Source organism: Schistocerca serialis, chromosome 7 (genome assembly GCF_023864345.2).
Source record: "Schistocerca serialis cubense isolate TAMUIC-IGC-003099 chromosome 7, iqSchSeri2.2, whole genome shotgun sequence".
Classification (NCBI taxonomy): Eukaryota; Metazoa; Arthropoda; class Insecta; order Orthoptera; family Acrididae; genus Schistocerca; species Schistocerca serialis.
The window spans coordinates 596,654,149-596,672,543 of record NC_064644.1 but is presented as its reverse complement, the minus strand read 5'-3'; the positions used below and the strand labels follow the sequence as shown (position 1 = coordinate 596,672,543).

General features: G+C 42.4%; 1 long non-coding RNA gene across 1 annotated transcript; it reads left to right on the top strand.

Moving 5' to 3' along the window:
• Positions 1-380: 380 nt before the first annotated feature.
• On the top strand, positions 381-1,035 carry LOC126412183 (uncharacterized). The gene is made up of 3 exons (XR_007575254.1): positions 381-520; positions 641-711; positions 856-1,035. It is a non-coding gene; the product is annotated as an uncharacterized LOC126412183 (long non-coding RNA).
• Positions 1,036-18,395: the final 17,360 nt, after the last annotated feature.

The window sequence follows — 18,395 nt, the reverse complement described above, 5'->3', positions numbered from 1 at the left end:
GCTCTCTTTCCTTAATCAAACATAAGAGTAATGTAATTGTGCTTTTGTTTTATCAGCGACACAGCGCTGCAGTTGTGTGCCATAGGCTTTATTTATTTGTCACTGATTATTTATTTAATTAATATCTCGCGTTTCCGAGGAAACTCACGCTCGGCATGCAAATGTGCCTTTATATTGCCCCCTGAATTGCGAGGCGAAAGGACACACCTGCAGGCGAGCAATTCACCTAAAGGCACAAGAAAATCTAAGTTATCTACAACTATTTACATGACCTACATTATACACATTATACACATTATATACAAACTTTGAATGACGCGGGTGGGCCGTAAAAGTTCTTATGTTGGCAGATAGAGTGCGCGCATGCGCAGAAGCGTCTGTGTGACTGCCGTTATGTCGTACAGTTAGATCACGCGGCACAGTATTGCAGTTCATATTGTTCGTGTGCGCGCGTTTCTCAGTCGTTGCACAAAGAAAATATTCAACCAAGATTACATATGAAGACTACATTCTATGACAGGTAACTTAGTTTTAAATTTACAATATTCGTTATAACACAATACAACTTAGATTGTTGAATGTTCTTAGTTACATAGTATTGTTTTGAAATACTTCAAAGAAAAATGTCCGTATTTTTCAGGTGCGTTGACCTATACACATCGTGTCGTTATCACAGTTCATATTCATCTGCTGCACAATAATTTTTTACAGGTTAGTATCGTCGTGGTAAAGTTTTTTGATCACAGTAACATCGTTGTATAACAACGTGATTAATACATAAGCGTGTCCATTTCCCATTTCCATTATAGTCGTTGTGATGCAGTTCGTTGTGAGTAAAAGCATTGCTTATTACAGATCAGACGTAACCCGTCGAGTAATTGGTCCACGTGCAGTTCGTTTTTTACATTCCGTGGAAGCTTGGTTGCAGAACCTCGGACGGCACATAGCTGGCGTCGATCCTTGGACAGTCCAGGTAAGCGTGTCCGTCACATTTCGAGAACATTTCATTCCCTGAAGTTCCAACCAAAATTCTTCCACCCGTCGTGTTGTTTTCTGGACAGGCACTTTGTGTCCATTTAATCCAGTTAACGTCTTGAAGTTGGGTACTGTAGTAATGTCACTAGACGATGCACGAATTATTCACTTCACATTTTCAGTTTTTTGCTGAATATAGCTCACCTAAATGTTCGTAGTTATTAATCAAGGAAATCGTTCATCGCGTTTACATAGGTACGATGCATAATGAATGGCATTAACCGTTTCCTTCACATAGGTTTCTGCGTAGTTGCAGAGTTAGTAATGTTCGTTAATGTCCGTGAACAGAGGTTCACTACGCAATGTCTTTTTGGCACTCGTTTTGTTCAAATTTTTACATGATACATCAGTTAAAAAAAAAAAGTAATTATACATACACACGTCACATATTTTCTTAGCATAAACATAATACAGTTGCACATAAACATGTTTACATCATCATTACATAGCTATAGGTTATTACATTGTGTCACATTTGATTACATGAATTGCAGATATTTACATCCTCTTTAGCGGTTTTGCTGGGATATTACCGATGTTTTTTGTGATGTCATCTGAAATTAAGATAGGTTAGACACAACATTCATTACATCAGTAGGCAAGACCAGGCGTTTTCACTACTCAATAAATATTCAAAATAGTAAGAGAGAGAAAATGTTCGATTCCTCGCGTTTTGTGCGTGTGTGTAGAGTGTCTGTGTGGCCTTGACTACTGATAGATGCTTTTCGTGTTGAGAGATGTGCGTCTAATCTATTTCTCAAAGTAAAAGATCGCTTCACAGATGACGTCTGTCAGTTCGTCAGGTGTCATACCAAGTCAGTGGTACCTACAATAACAAATGTTCCGTGAAAAATTAATATGTCATTCACTGCTACGTAATCATAAATTTTACTTTAATATTCAGTCTTCTCGGTGGAGCCGCGGCGTTGAAAGAAAAGTTCTTCTGTCTTCAACTGCGACTCTGGAACGCTGAAATGAAAATTTCTATACTACTTATTATCTGTGTTGTAGCAACAGAGTTTTTCGAGTTGCTTAGCAATATTTTGATGGGTATGTCTTTGACATTATTCAGCATGAAATGCTCTAAGATCTCGGTGTGCGTATAGCCCAATAATTTTGTTAGTTCTACGATGTTGTAACAGATACGCACCAGGGTGCGGTATGTTAACAATTATATAAGGTCCTTCATATAGCAGACGCCACTTAGCGTTGCGTCGTTTGAGTGCAACAGATTTATGATGAGTACGAAGTAGTACAAGCATTCCTACCTCGAATTTTTGTTTTCTTTTTATTATGTTTCTGTGATGTTTGTTTCGTATTTGTGCATGATGTGTCAATGTAGTCAATACTTCTTTTATTTTCTGTTCAGGTGTGATTTCCTTGTCTGACAACTTAGGTAATGGTTCTATCCACTGATCGTTCTGTTTGCAATTGAACATGATCTCGTTAGGTGTGTAATTTGTATCGTAAATATTTAAGTTATTGTGTACGTCTTCGAAAAGACTTAGGTAGGACACCCAATTAGCATGTTTTGATGAAATATAGGTCCTCATGAAACAGTTTAATTCTTGGAAAAGTCTCTCGGTCGCGTTACATTGTGGACTAAACCTCGAAATAAACATACTTTTAATGTTATTGTCCTTCAAGAAATTTCTCCATTTGTACCCAGAGTAGTATGCTGCATTATCTGATAGAATTGCTTTAGGTTTTCCCACGTGCGTCAGGTAATCACTTGAGAATCTTCGTATTATAGTACTTGCAGTGGCGGATTTTAAAGCATAAAGTTTAACATCTTTAGAAAATATATCGTAAAAAGCTAAGATATATTTGACGCCTCCAGAGCTTGCTGGATGCGGTCCACTGATGGCAGTACACAGAATTTCCAGGGGTTTACTAGGTAAAATAGAATGTAAATCTGTTTTTGTGGATAAATTCTGGGGTTTTGATTTTTGACATATGACACATGTTTTCAGTTCCCTGTAAATTTTTCTTCTCATATTGCTAAAGTAACAGTATGTACTGAGCTTCGCTAAACACTTTTTTGTCCCATAATGACCCCAAACTAAGTGTGTGTGCCAAATTAAATTACGTTCAGACTCTTTGGGAATGCATACACACCAGTTAGTAGCATTTGGATGTCGGAGGTAAAATAGCACATCATTGTGTAACTTGTAATACTTAGTCAAAGGATGATTGTGTTTTTCTACCAGTAATGTTATTATTTTATACCAGTGAGGATCAGATTTTTGTAATTCAGCCATGTTTCTGCACATATCAATATAATATTGGTAATACTGCTTGTCTTGCATTAAGAGAATCCTGTAGTCATTTATATTTTCTAAGTCACTGTTGGTATCATTCATACCTTGTGGAAGTCTAGACAAAGTGTCTGCAATGGTGTTGTCCTTACCTCTTATGTACTTAATTTCAAAAGAGTAGTTCTGAAGTGTAACTGCCCATCGTGATAGTCTAGGATGTACAAGTTTACAAGTTAACAAAAATGTCAGGGCCTGGTGATCGGTGTAAATTACTGTATGTTTTCCAAATAAATAATAATTGAATTTCTTGAATGCCCATACTATGGAAAGTGTTTCTAACTCAGTAGTGGAGTATGTACGCTCACATTCAGTTAGAGTGCGACTCGCAAACCCAATAATTCTTATCTGTTCCTCCTCTTTATTCTTTACAACTTGAAATAAGCAACAGCCCAAGCCAGTACGTGAAGCGTCACAAGTCATACAAAAATCTAAATTGAAATCTGGATGGCTCAATATGTTAGCATTCACTAAAGCATGTTTAATTGTATTAAAGTCATTCTGGCACTGTTCCGACCAGATCCAAACTTGATTCTTTCCGAGTAGATTTAGCAGATGTTTACTGTTCAAAAGTGGTTGTGGCAAAAAACGTCTGAAAAATGAACATAGCCCAAGGAATGATTTTAACTGCTTTTTAGTTCGAGGGCTAGGAAAGTTTCTGATAGCATCTAATTTACTGGGATCCGGACGTATGCCCTGTGAATTAATGATATGTCCTAAATACTTTATCTCACTGCAACCAAACTTTGATTTTCTAAGATTGGCTGTGACTCCAGCTTGTGCAAATTTTTCTAAAATTCTTTGAAGTGTGTCAACGTGTTCATTCCAGGATTGTGTAGCTATCAGTATATCATCTACATAGTGTGTGACTGTCTCAACTAAATCGTCGCCAAGCACGGTATCCAGGGCTGTAATGAATACCCCAGAGCTGACATTCAGTCCGAAGGGTAGAACACAAAACTGATAGGTTCGCCCCCCGAACATAAATGCAGTATATTTCCGAGAATCAGGAGTGATACCCACCTGCCAAAACGAATTAGCGAGATCTATTGTGGAAAAATATTTTGCATCTAGAAATTTCTGTAATTGCTCTTCTAAATTTTCAGGTTTTGTGTGAACCGGTAAAATTATTTCATTAATAGCTCGTGCGTCTAACACTAACCTAATGCTTCCATTTGATTTTTTGACAACAAGTAGAGGACTACAGTAAGGTGAGATGGATGATTCAATGACCTTCCAGTCTAACATTTGTTTTAATTCTTGCCACACAGCAGGTCGTTGAGATAACGGTACGTTATATGTCTTATGGTAGAAGATCTTGTGAGGCTTAACTTCAATCTTGTACACATACGTGTTGATAACACCTAATCGTTTGGTAAAAACTTGTAAATATTTGGATAACACTTCCTGTAGTTTTATACGTTCATGTACACTGAGAGCTGTAGCTTCACTTATCTTATGATCAAGCAATGTTTTCAAGTCCATTAGCTCTGCGTCAGATGAGTGTGTTTGCATGTCTTGAATGTCTTTGTCAAGTACTAACTGAACCTTGTACCCAGTACAGTGTTTGTCATGCTTTAGAGTTCTCCTGTCCAAATCAATAATAATTACCCTGCTTTTATCATTTAAAATACATTTACCTTTGGAGAAGTCTATAATGCAGTCCTTCTCGCTCATAATATCTATTCCTAATATGCAATTAGTCACAAGGTTTTGTACAACCAGGAATGGCCATTGTACGGTTCCATTACCTATTTTAACGTTTACAAAAACTTGCTTCGTAACCCTACATGACTTATTACCTAGTGCAGTAGTTATTTTACAGTTTTGGGCAGGAAACTCAGGCACAGGTTCCAATTCACACATCTTTTTATAAAAATTAAAAGATAAAACGCTCACAGCTGCACCTGTATCTAGGATAATAGTAGTTGGAATCCCACCTACTACACCAGTAGTGGATGCTAAAACAATTTCATTTGTGTTTAAACGACATTGTGTACTGTCTTGTAAAAGTTCATCTGATATATTGTTATTGTGGTTGTATCTTATAAATAAAACAGGTAGTTTTTGTTTAGAATTACTCGGCATATCATTATTCTGTTGTTCAAGTGTGGTGTCAAATAACTGATTAACATTGAAGCCGCCCCCCAAGGATTCTTCAGCCACGACCTGGGGCAAAGTAGTGACTGTTTCTAGTTTGTTGGATTAGCATTTGTACTAGGTACTGACACAGATTGAGGTTGTGCATCAGGTGTCATTTCTATTATATTCACATTCGGATATTGCCTATTATGATCTCCAAACTTTTGCGGTTGTTGTTGCTGTTGCGCATTATAACTTACCTGTCGGTCGTAAGGTATGCTCCAATTTTGACCTGGTGGCTGTTGTGGTAAAGCAGAGTTTGAATGAAAGTACTGATCGTTACGAGTCCAACCTTGATGCTGTCTTGGCTCGTAGTTATTATTTCTATTTCTGTTTGTGTTTTTGTTATTACCTTTGTATCCGTTGTTACCGTTGTAGTTATTACCGCGGTGCCTTTTGTATGGATTGCCGCATGAAATGTTATTACTGTTGTAACTATTGTTTGTATTGGAATACGCGTGTTGATTTTGATTTCCGTACTGAGACGGCATGTGAGTTTGCTGTTTTTGTTGTACCGCGTATCCAACTGTGGGCGCGCCAGAATTGTGTTGGCAAGCCTGCATGTTTTGCATACCACTAGTGTAAACATTGTGGCTGCTGTTTTGCCGCGCGAAGCGCTGATCTTCAAGTAACATGTCAACCGAATCTAAAGCTGTTAAAAAATAATCTGAATCGTCATCCGGGATATGTAGAAGTTTTTCCTTAATGTTGAAAGGCAATTTGGCCTTCAACGCACGGAGTATATCTCGCGTTGCGACTGGTTCGTCTAAAAAGTGTCCCATGTTCAAGTATTTTTCAAAATATCTGCGTAAGTTACCATTTTTACTGTTAAAAGTTTCAGGTTCTAAAATTTGTCTTCTAAGTCGCTCCTGAACGGATTGCGACCAGAATTTGTTCAGAAAAGCACGCTCAAACTCACTGTACGTGGTACATACGTCAGCTTGACTGTATGCCCAGACAGCTGCATCGCCTTGGATGTAACCGACAATATATGAAATCTTTTTCCGGTCACTCCAAGTGCGTGGAAATGCGTTACTAAAAGATTTAAGAAAAATCACCGGATGAATGGTTCGTTTTTCTGGGATAAAAATCTGAAATTGCCTGTGTTTCATTAAGCTTTCGTCTTCCTTTGCATTATGATATGGATTTGTCCCACTGTAATTACTGCTATGTCCAGCTGGCGAGTAATTACGATAATGTTGCTGTGGTTTACCATGATAATAGCTTGTGTTTGTGTTTGCACATCGTGGTATGTGTTGTAGTTGTGGTGTGTTTTGTTCTTGTGTGTTTGTCGTGTGCGGTATGTGTGTGTCATACTCGAATGTATATTGGTTCCTGAACTGTGCATTTTGACTGATATTTTCGTTACATTCAGACTGTGGTCGATCGGTGAATTGTCCCATGGGTGCAGTGACGGATTGTACTGCGTCACTGATCAGCTGTTTGTTATTAGTAATGTATTGCGCTACGGAGTCGTGCACCATTGTTGGTAAATTTTCACGTAAGCATCTATCAAAATGTTTGTCTTTGTTGACTACCCAATCATGAAATTCTTTATTAATATTTTGAAAATGAGCTGTGGCATCAGATTGTAAGATGTCAGTCAGGTGTTGTTCAACATTGTCAAATTTATTCTGTACGTCAGTAATTCGTTTTTCAAGGTTGTCATGTACTGAAGGATATGTTTGAATTTGTTCAGTAAGAACTTCACACGTGACATTAAGGTTTTTTACTTGTGTCTGTAAAAGTGCTACGTCAGTTGTAGTCTTTTCTTGTCTCGTATTAAGCTGGGAAAATTTAGCACTGAGTTCAGTCATCTGTTTGGTCAGTGTGGCGTCTATAAGTTCCACACGCTTACATAAAGTGTCATTACCTGTCTTGAGTGCTATGAGATCAGATTTGATTCCGTCATTTTGTGTCTTTAACTGTTCATTTTGCGTCTGTAAGGTTGCCATGTTTTCGGCGTTTTGTTTCATTAGCATTTGTAACATGTCGGCAATGTTTACCGTTTGCAAGGTCTCTGCCCCCGCCGCGTCATTAGACGTGACGTCATGCATTAACATGGGCTCTGATTGAGACTTTGAAATTTTTGTGGTGGAAGGCCTATTGTCAAAATTTTCGTCAACACTTGCGTCAATGTTTGATGAATCGTCACTACCGGTTGCTGTCGTAAAGTCATTCTCTAACATTTGTCTCTCGTCCGAGTCGGATTGCGTCTGAATAGTACGTCTTTGCTGTTCCATTTTTGCGTATTGTTTTCTAGTTATTACCATGCCACACGTGATATATGGTTCAAGAAAATATTTGACACTGATTTTAAAATAAAATACAGTTGAGCATGAATCGGTCGTAGCAACAATGGCTGTCTGTTAATTTAAAAATATAAACTGAATTTGAGATTATTGGTAATGGCTGCTGGCCATGTTACATGATATCGTACAGAAGTCGGCCATATTGTACACTCGTGTATTGGTATTGTTGCAAACGTTATTGTTTAGGGAAAAGTACTGAGAATGAAATTTATCACTGAAACTGTTATGCGGAAAAGAAACACTACAGAATTTTACTGAAAAGCTAATACACTGAATTATACGTCTGGTCAAGCCTGCTAATGCAAAGATGCTGCGTCTTACCTTATTTTGCTGGAAGCTTCTTTGCGTCTTCCCGCAAAAATTTTATAATTGGCAAATATCTTCTGATTTTTGTTATTTCTCATATAGTCAAATCCAGGTCCAGAAAGTTAATTTTTCACATGAAACAAAGAGAACAATGTAACAAATGACAAAATAACAAGTCCTGTCACGGTCGCCAATATAAAATAAATAAAATAAAATAAAATAAAATAAAATATTAATTTATCTGTATGATTGTCTCTCCTGTGAGTCGTCAGGTTTTAATTATTCGGTATCAGACGCTTGACAATGGCTTTTTCGTAAAGGCAATGTTACTCGTAGTTGACCGTGAAATAAAACTGAAATAATCGGACTTCGTAATTAAATCGTTTCCAAAGACTGCTGCGGTAGGTGCGGACTCAATCTAAATCTCAATATTACAATAATTTGCCAGCCATTCCAAAACGTCGTACAGAGGTGATTGTCTACTAAACAAAAAATTACACAGTTAGTTAAATCAGATATATTCAATGAATAAGCCTACAGTTCGAAATCCTACTTACTTTTATAAATATAAATACTTTTCAGAATCGAGTGCCTAGTATGGTTGCAACTCGCAGTAATTTTCTATAACATGAAATATGGCGGTGTGCCAGACAATAAACTAAAATACGTGCTTCTCGCACCACTTCAACCAGAGATCTCTTTCCTTAATCAAACATAAGAGTAACGTAATTGTGCTTTTGTTTTATCAGCGACACAGCGCTGCAGTTGTGTGCCATAGGCTTTATTTATTTGTCACTGATTATTTATTTAATTAATATCTCGCGTTTCCGAGGAAACTCACGCTCGGCATGCAAATGTGCCTTTATAGATACTACGTGAAGAGTTCGACAGAGTACTGAAAGACCTGAGTCGAAACAAGGCCCCGGGAGTAGACAACATTCCATTAGAACTACTGACGGCCTTGGGAGAGCCAGTCCTGACAAAACTCTATCATCTGGGGAGCAAGATATACGAGATAGGCGAAATGCCCTCAGACTTCAAGAAGAATATAATAATTCCAATCCCATAGAAAGTAGGTGTTGACAGATGTGAAAATTACTGAACTATCAGTTTAATAAGTCACGGCTGCAAAATACTAACGCGAATTCTTTACAGACAAAGGGAAAAACTAGTAGAAGCTGACCTAGGGGAAGATCAGCTTGGATTCCGTAGAAATATTGAAACACGTGAGGCAATACTGACCTTACGACTTATCTTAGGAGAAAGATCAAGGGAAGGCAAACCTACGTTTCTAGCTTTTGACAACGTTGACTGGAATACTCTCTTTCAAATTCTGAAGGTGGCAGGGGTAAAATACAGGGAGCGAAAGGTTATTTACAATTTGTACAGAAACCAGATGGCAGTTATAAGAGTCGAGGGGCATGAAAGGGAAGCAGTGGTTGGGAAGGGAGTGAGACAGGGTTGTAGCTTCTCCCCGATGTTATTCAATCTGTATACTGAGCTAGCAGTAAAGGAAACAAAAGAAAAATTCGGAGTAGGTATTAAAATCGAGGGTGAAGAAATAAAAACTTTGAGGTTCGCCGATGACATTGTAATTCTGTCAGAGACAGCAAAGGACTTGGAAGAGCAGTTGAACGGAATGGACAGTGTCTTGAAAGGAGGATATAAGATGAACATCAACAAAAGGTAAACGAGGATAATGGAATGTAGTCGAATTAAATCGGGTGATGCTGAGGGAGTTAGATTGTGAAATGAGACACTTAAAGTAGTTTTGCTATTTGGGGAGCAAAATAACTGATGATGGTCGAAGTAGAGAGGATATAAAGTGTAGACTGTCAATGACAAGGAAAACGTTTCTGAAGAAGAGAAATTTGTTAACATCGAGTACAGATTTCAGTGTCAGGAAGTCGTTTCTGAAAGTATTTGTATGGAGTGTAGCCATGTATGGAAGTGAAACATGGACTATAAATAGTTTTGACAAGAAGAGAATAGAAGCTTTCGAAATGTGGTGCTACAGATGAATGTTGATGATTAGGTGGGTAGGTGACGTAACTAATGAGGAGGTATTGAATAGGATTGGGGAGAAGAGAAGATTGTGGCACAACTTGACTAGAAGAAGGGATCGGTTGGTAGGACATTTTCTGAGACCTCAAGGGATCACAAATTTAGCACCGGAGGGCAGCGTGGAGGGTAAAAATCGTAGAGGGAGACCAAGAGATGAATACACTAAGCAGATTCAGAAGGATGTAGGCTGCAGTAGGTACTGGGACATGAAGAAGCTTCCACAGGATAGAGACCTGAATCAAACCAGTCTGAGGACTGAAGACCACAACAACAACAACAAGTCAAACATATATACGGCTGCTGTGAGTTTCGTATAGTTTTTGCTCTAATTAAAGAATAATTTCTTGTTTGAGAGTGCTTTTGTAGTGTAAAATTGGTAGAAACGGCAAGAAAATGTGTAAATCACACTAGTAGTGAAATAACATTTTTCCCACGTATGACTGCCTATCAGCATTAGTTCGGTATGGAAGTAGGTTACCAGGATAAGCCTTGGACTCCACAAATATGCTGCAAGACGTTTTATTACACTGCGAGAATGGTTGAAAAATAAATGGTTTGTGGGGAGGCTACAAACCATGCAGACGAGAGACGGCGAAGACGGCGTGCCTGAGGCTAGGCGGCGGTTGTCACGTGGTTGCGCTGGAGTCGGCGGGAGTTGGCCGGCGCTGTACTTTCTCCGGCAACCTCGTGAGCTGTGGATGTGCCCCTCTTCGTTGGAGGGACACGCTGTCATAGTCTTGCGAAGTGATGGTCTGCCATCCTCGCAAAATCGCCCCAGCATCAAGACACCCAGTTAAGTATGCTATTTACTAAGAGCGCTTAGTTAACCGTGATTGTGATCGCTCCTCGTACAGTAAGGCGTTACACGACATGTGATGTGATGCTTGTTAGATTTCTTTTGAGGCCTCCTACTAAGCGTGTGCTCTGCTCCCGCATAATATTGATGTACACTTCTGGAAATTGAAATAAGAACACTGTGAATTCATTGTCCCAGGAAGGGGAAACTTTATTGACACATTCCTGGGGTCAGATACATCACATGATCACACTGACAGAACCACAGGCACATAGACACAGGCAACAGAGCATGCACAATGTCGGCACTAGTACAGTGTATATCCACCTTTCGCAGCAATGCAGGCTGCTATTCTCCCATGGAGACGATCGTAGAGATGCTGGATGTAGTCTTGTGGAACGGCTTGCCATGCCATTTCCATCTGGCGCCTCAGTTGGACCAGCGTTCGTGCTGGACGTGCAGACCGCGTGAGACGACGCTTCATCCAGTCCCAAACATGCTCAATGGGGGACAGATCCGGAGATCTTGCTGGCCAGGGTAGTTGACTTACACCTTCTAGAGCACGTTGGGTGGCACGGGATACATGCGGACGTGCATTGTCCTGTTGGAACAGCAAGTTCCCTTGCCGGTCTAGGAATGGTAGAACGATGGGTTCGATGACGGTTTGGATGTACCGTGCACTATTCAGTGTCCCCTCGACGATCGCCAGTGGTGTACGGCCAGTGTAGGAGATCGCTCCCCACACCATGATGCCGGGTGTTGGCCCTGTGTGCCTCGGTCGTATGCAGTCTTGATTGTGGCGCTCACCTGCACGGCGCCAAACACGCATACGACCATCATTGGCACCACGGCAGAAGCGACTCTCATCGCTGAAGACAACACGTCTCCATTCGTCCCTCCATTCACGCCTGTCGCGACACCACTGGAGGCGGGCTGCACGATGTTGGGGCCGTGAGCGGAAGACGGCCTAACGGTGTGCGGGACCGTAGCCCAGCTTCATGGGGACGGTTGCGAATGGTCCTCGCCGATACCCCAGGAGCAACAGTGTCCCTAATTTGCTGGGAAATGGCGGTGCGGTCCCCTACGGCACTGCGTAGGATCCTACGGTCTTGGCGTGCATCCGTGCGTCGCTGCGGTCCGGTCCCAGGTCGACGGGCACGTGCACCTTCCGCCGACCACTGGCGACAACATCGATGTACTGTGGAGACCTCACGCCCCACGTGTTGAGCAATTCGGCGGTACGTCCACCTGGCCTCCCGCATGCCCACTATACGCCCTCGCTCAAAGTCCGTCAACTGCACATACGGTTCACGTCCACGCTGTCGCGGCATGCTACCAGTGTTAAAGACTGCGATGGAGCTCCGTATGCCACGGCAAACTGGCTGACACTGACGGCGGCGGTGCACAAATGCTGCGCAGTTAGCGCCATTCGACGGCCAACACCGCGGTTCCTGGTGTGTCCGCTGTGCCGTGCGTGTGATCATTGCTTGTACAGCCCTCTCGCAGTGTCCGGAGCAAGTATGGTGGGTCTCACACACCGGTGTCAATGTGTTCTTTTTTCCATTTCCAGGAGTGTATTTGCAACTGTGTGTCGTCAAGTTCTAGTGAGTGCCGGTTCTCGTGAGCCAGATCATACCCCAACTCTTAGTGTTTATTTATCTTGTACTGTTTCACTTAAAGGAAGCAATTCCTAGTGAAATTAGTTGTTGTTTAGCCTTGATTTTATAGAGTTAGTTTACTAATCAACCTTATTCGTCCCCAGTAGCAGAATGGTCAGCGTGACGGACTGTCGTCCGCAGCTCGTGGTCGTGCGGTAGCGTTCTCGCTTCCCGCACCCGGGTTCCCGGGTTCGATTCCCGGCGGGGTCAGGGATTTTCTCTGACTCGTGATGACTGAGTGTTGTGGGATGTCCTTAGGTTAGTTAGGTTTAAGTAGTTCTAAGTTCAAGGGGACTGATGACCATAGATGTCCCATAGTGCTCAGAGCCATTTGAACCGTTTGACGGATTGTCAATCCTCTGGGCCTGGGTTCGATTCCCGCCTACGTCGGGGAATTTTCCCCTCCAAGGGGCTGGGTGTTGTGCTGCCCTCATCCTATCATCCTCATCGAATGCAGGTCGCCGAAGTTGCGTCAAATTGAAAGACCGGCACCAGGCGCACGGTCTGCCCGACAGGGGTCCTAGCCATATGATTAAATACTGATCAGTCTTAATGTTAAGCTTAAGAAAGGTTTTTATGCCTTCTGTTGTTGGATGTGGTCTGTGCTTCAGTGAGCTGAGGTAGCGGGCAACCGAAGCACAGGGGTTCCCTTTAGATTACAAGTTTGGCTTAGGGGCGGTGAACTTCGCCTGAGCTCGTCTGTTCCTCTTCCGTAGCGTTTGCTTGGTTCACATTTTGTTGGCCTACTCAACGTGGGGTTGCAACCGGAGCCACGTCTTGGTTCGAATTTAAGTATTATTTCCCTCAGTCGGATCCACCGTTCGTGGTTAAACTTCGGCCTTACAAGCTTGGACATTGCTTCTGTTGTTACACATTTATCATTGTACAAAGTTGTAACTTTCTATGCCCTAAACGTCCATCATACAAGTCAATGGGCATTTGACTACTTTCGGGTTCGCTCCGCAAGATTGACCAGCTTACGTTTAATAATTATGTTCTAGGTATTCGTGTTGAAGTTGAGACTGTGCGTCCACTGATATTTTACATGTAAGGTTAAAGTTGACATTGAAAGGGTCTTAAATAATCTGTCTTAAGTAGAGTTGTTTGTTAAAGTTATGATTAAATTCAGCCTTAGTGGATTCTGTCAATTTTGTTGGGAGATCGTGGGAGATGATTTATTAACTTGTTTATGATTTTATGTAACGAGAGTTTAAGTATTTTGTCTGACTGGCGGTTCCCAATATTTATGGGAGATGATTTATTAACGTGCTTATGATTTTATGTAATGTAAGTCTCTTAAATAATCTTGCCCGACTAGCGCCTGTCAAATTTTATGTGATTGTTTTGGGTAGCTAATAAACCCATTGGAACTGAAATGTTCACTTTAGCGAGACGTCCGCTAAAGCCGCTGGGCAGAACAGGTGCTTAGGATTGTGGAAAGGTCCAAATAAGGTTGGGGTCAGTTTCACCTTAAAATTGTAAATTGTAATTTGTTTTAATTTAATAACACATTTACAACCAAAGCGGCACATAGCCGAACCTTTACAACTACGAATTTCAAAATGCAATTCTTTCACGGCCGAAGGCCTCCAAACAAGAAATCTTAAAAATCAACAAGATACGGTAGCGTTCTCGCTTCCCACGCCCGGGTTCCCGGGTTCGATTCCCGGCGGGGTCAGGGATTTTCTCTGCCTCGTGATGGCTGGGTGTTGTGTGCTGTCCTTAGGTTAGTTAGGTTTAAGTAGTTCTAAGTTCTAGGCGACTTATGACCAGAGCAGTTGAGTCCCATAGCGCTCAGAGCCATTTGAACCATTTTTTCAACAATATAAAAATATAGTTAAAATAGCAAATAAAATAATTAAAATATATATGGTATCACAGTTAGGCTGGAAGCCTCAAGGCAAGGGTCGACAGACAAACAAACACGATGCAATACAAACGGCTAAAGACCCACAATCAAATTTTCAAGATTCCAAAATAAATTACCATAACCTTTCAATGGCAGAAAGCCACAATGTTTAAGCTTGAAAGGTAATTTTAAGAATAAGGTTCCAAGGCTGACGGCCCACAGCTAATTTACCAAAATTAAAAAATATATATATAACCACAAGCCTTAAGTTTTAAGTAACTAAAACCAGACTAAAAGAAAAGACAACACAACGGCAATAACCTTTCAGGAAATATCCACTTGCCAGAATTCAAACTTACATAAAACACAGTAAAATCAAGAATTTTTTTATGATTGGCTATGATAGATTATAAACCGACAATTAAACACCGGTGAGAAAGACAGTAAAGACAACAGCACTCAGAAGCCTCCAGGGGGTCGGTCTGTCCTCGTTCACTTAGGCGAGACAGGTGGTGAGCCCAACTACACTTAATCCGTCGGAACCCAACCAAGCGACGGCCACGGACCGACCGACAAATGACTTGCTTTCTACCAATCGGTACACGAGAATTCAAACACAAAATGTTACGGGCGTGATCCACAATCACTATGTATATGTATTAAGCTGTCAAAACTACACACCGTGTTGGACAGCAACAACAGGTGAGGAAAGGACACTGCCTGAAATTACGTTAGTGACCAGGGCAGGTAGCCGGAACAATAACGGCCACAAGGCACAAAATACCGCTGGTGCACGTGAATTGTAGTCAACCAATATAGTTAATTCCATCGCATGGCGGCTAAATTTCAGCAATAGAAACACTCGGTGTTGCTCACAGGAAAACCTCCCCAACAGCGAACCACCGAAACGAACCACACAACACGAATGGACGTGGCTTGGGTAATTAAAACCATTACTCAACTTGACGTCCTGGGTCGGTGAACCACGAAGCTCGTAGCGATCGGACAGCTCCACACACGCTCCGACACTGCGCTGGGACCGGCAGCGGACTAGCCGACTGCACCGCGCGGAGATAACTTCCCTCGTCCACAACAACCTACCGACTCACTTCAGAACGCCAACAACATCTAAAATCGTCGTCAGTGGAAATAACGCAGACTACACACACAACCAGACAAATACTTGCACCAAGACCTGAACGATACCCAAGAGTAACTAAGCACACACGAAGACAAATCGGGAGTCGACGCACGCACGCGCACACACACACACACACACACACACACACACACACACACACACACACACACAGCCGACTCATAAACGATCGGCGAGCCAAAACGTGTCGCCCGGTAGGACAACCAACCGATGATCCACCAAGACCGTGGCCCAGCGTGACGGGTGGCGGCAATGGTCGGACGAGCCATGTCGACGCAGACCTCACAGCTGCTCCAACCCGACTGCGCTAGTGCCGCGTTGCAACTCCCCTACCGGCAAGTTCGGATTGCGCTCCAGACGCGTTCCAACTGACAGACAGCCCGAACTCGCAACCCGAACTGGCTTACGACAGACAACGACCGAGAAGTAATAGCAATCGAGCAAAGATGCTACGAGAGAGGATATATCGATACGCGCTGCTAACGCCGCTCTGGGTCAGGCAAAGCAGCAACTCAGTGACAGTAGTAATTTAAATTAACGTAGTGAGGTGGAAGTACGTTAAAAACAGGGTGGAAAATACATGACGGCGGGAACACGAGCCACGCACGGCTCAGGTTAGCCATTGCACCACCTTTAGATTTAAAGGTTAAACAAACAGTGTAAGTAGGCTGTTTAGTTTTTATGTTAGTAACGCCACGTAGCGCTCTATATGAAAATCACTGTCTGTGCTGTGTGAAGGCTGTGGTTGGTTTGCATTGTTGGAGTATATGCTATTGTAGTGTTGGGCAGTTGGCTGTTAACGGCGCGTAGCGTTGCGCAGTTGGAGGTGAGCCGCCAGCAGTGGTGGATGTGGGGAGAGAAATGGCGGAGTTTTGAGAGCAGATGATCTGGACGTGTGTCCATCAGAGACAGTAAAATTGTAAAACTAGATGTCATGATTATGACTTTTGAACACTATTAAGGTACAAAATTGCTGAGGCTTTCGTGGCCACTTGTTGACAAACTGTCTATTGGCTTCTGTCTCGGGTTCTTCGGCCGACGTTCATCTAATGATTTTTTCTGACTTTTCGCCAACACGAGTGGCTGGCACTGTCAAAGCTTCACCCTCCATTGCCGGTGGTGAACTGGAGCCTAGCTCGCGGGCGCACACTGTATGTACCTGGCGCGCCAACGTCCGAGGGCTTCTCCGCGGTCATTTCCGGTGCGGTTCTCCTCTTGCTACCTGCGACGGTCGTTCGCTGCAGTACGGGAAGCCAGGATCCGTTTACCTTAAGGCTTTCCTCTTTCTTGTTCAAACTGTTAGCGTGTTTTTGTATTTCTACAGCTTCTCTGAACAAGCGCGTGTGATAGTGGTTCTCTACAGCCAGAACTTCCGTGTCGGCGAATTTTATTACGTGGTCGGTCTCATTCAGTGCGTGCTCTGCCACGGCCGATTTCTCCAACTGCCCCAACCTGCAATGTCGCTTATGCTCTTTGATCCTGGTGTTAATGGATCGTCCAGTCATTCCGACAAACTTTTCCGCATGTGCATGGTATGCGGTATATTCCCGACATTGGGGCAGGTGGAGAATTTGGCCGTGGCAGAGCACGCACTGGGTACTCCAAAATTATAGTACAAGTGTAACAGAGCCAAACACTCGGCGAAGTAAGGAACCAGAAAAAGAAATGTCGGGTACGGCCTTTCTGCCACACATTCCCAGAGTGACGGACAGAATCGGCCGTATATTGCGCAAACATGGCGTAAAGACGATTTTCAAACCGACAAGGAAGATCAAAGAGTGTCTTGGATCGGCGAAGGAGAAAAGAGACCCACTTGCAATGTAAGGAATATACCGTATACCATGCACATGCGGAAAAGTTTATGTCGGAATGACTGGACGATCCATTAACACCAGGATCAAAGAGCATAAGCGACATTGCAGGTTGGGGCAGTTGGAGAAATCGGCCGTGGCAGAGCACGCACTGAATGAGACCGACCACGTAATAAAATTCGCCGACACGGAAGTTCTGGCTGTAGAGAACCACTATCACACGCGCTTGTTCAGAGAAGCTGTAGAAATACAAAAACACGCTAACAGTTTGAACAAGAAAGAGGAAAGCCTTAAGGTAAACGGATCCTGACTTCCCGTACTGCAGCGAACGACCGTCGCAGGTAGCAAGAGGAGAACCGCACCGGAAATGACCGCGGAGAAGCCCTCTGACGTTGGCGCGCCAGGTACATACAGTCTGCGCGGCGAGCTAGGCTCCGGTTCACCACCGGCAATGGAGGGTGAAGCTTTGACAGTGCCAGCCACTCGTGCTGGCGAAACGTCAGAATAAATCATTAGATGAACGTCGGCCGAAGAACCCGTGACAGAAGCCAATAGGCAGTTTGTCACTACTAAGGTAAATAAATTGTTTGTTGTCTATCAAAATCTTTCATTTGCTAACTATGCCTATCAGTAGTTAGTGCCTTCAGTAGTTTGAATCATTTATTTAGCTGGCAGTAGTGGCGCTCGCTGTTTTGCAGTAGCTGGAGTAACGAAGATTTTTGTGAGGTAAGTGATTTGTGAAAGGTATAGGTTAATGTTAGTCAGGGCCATTCTTTTGTAGGGATTGTTGAAAGTCACATTGCGTTGCACTAAAAATATTGTGTGTCAGTTTAGTGTTGATCAGAATAGGTAATGAGCGAAATGTCTGAGTACGTTCAGTTCTGCTCAGCTGTTTGAAAATCAAATAACGTAAGGAGTTTACCAGCACAGTAATTCATTAATTTTTCT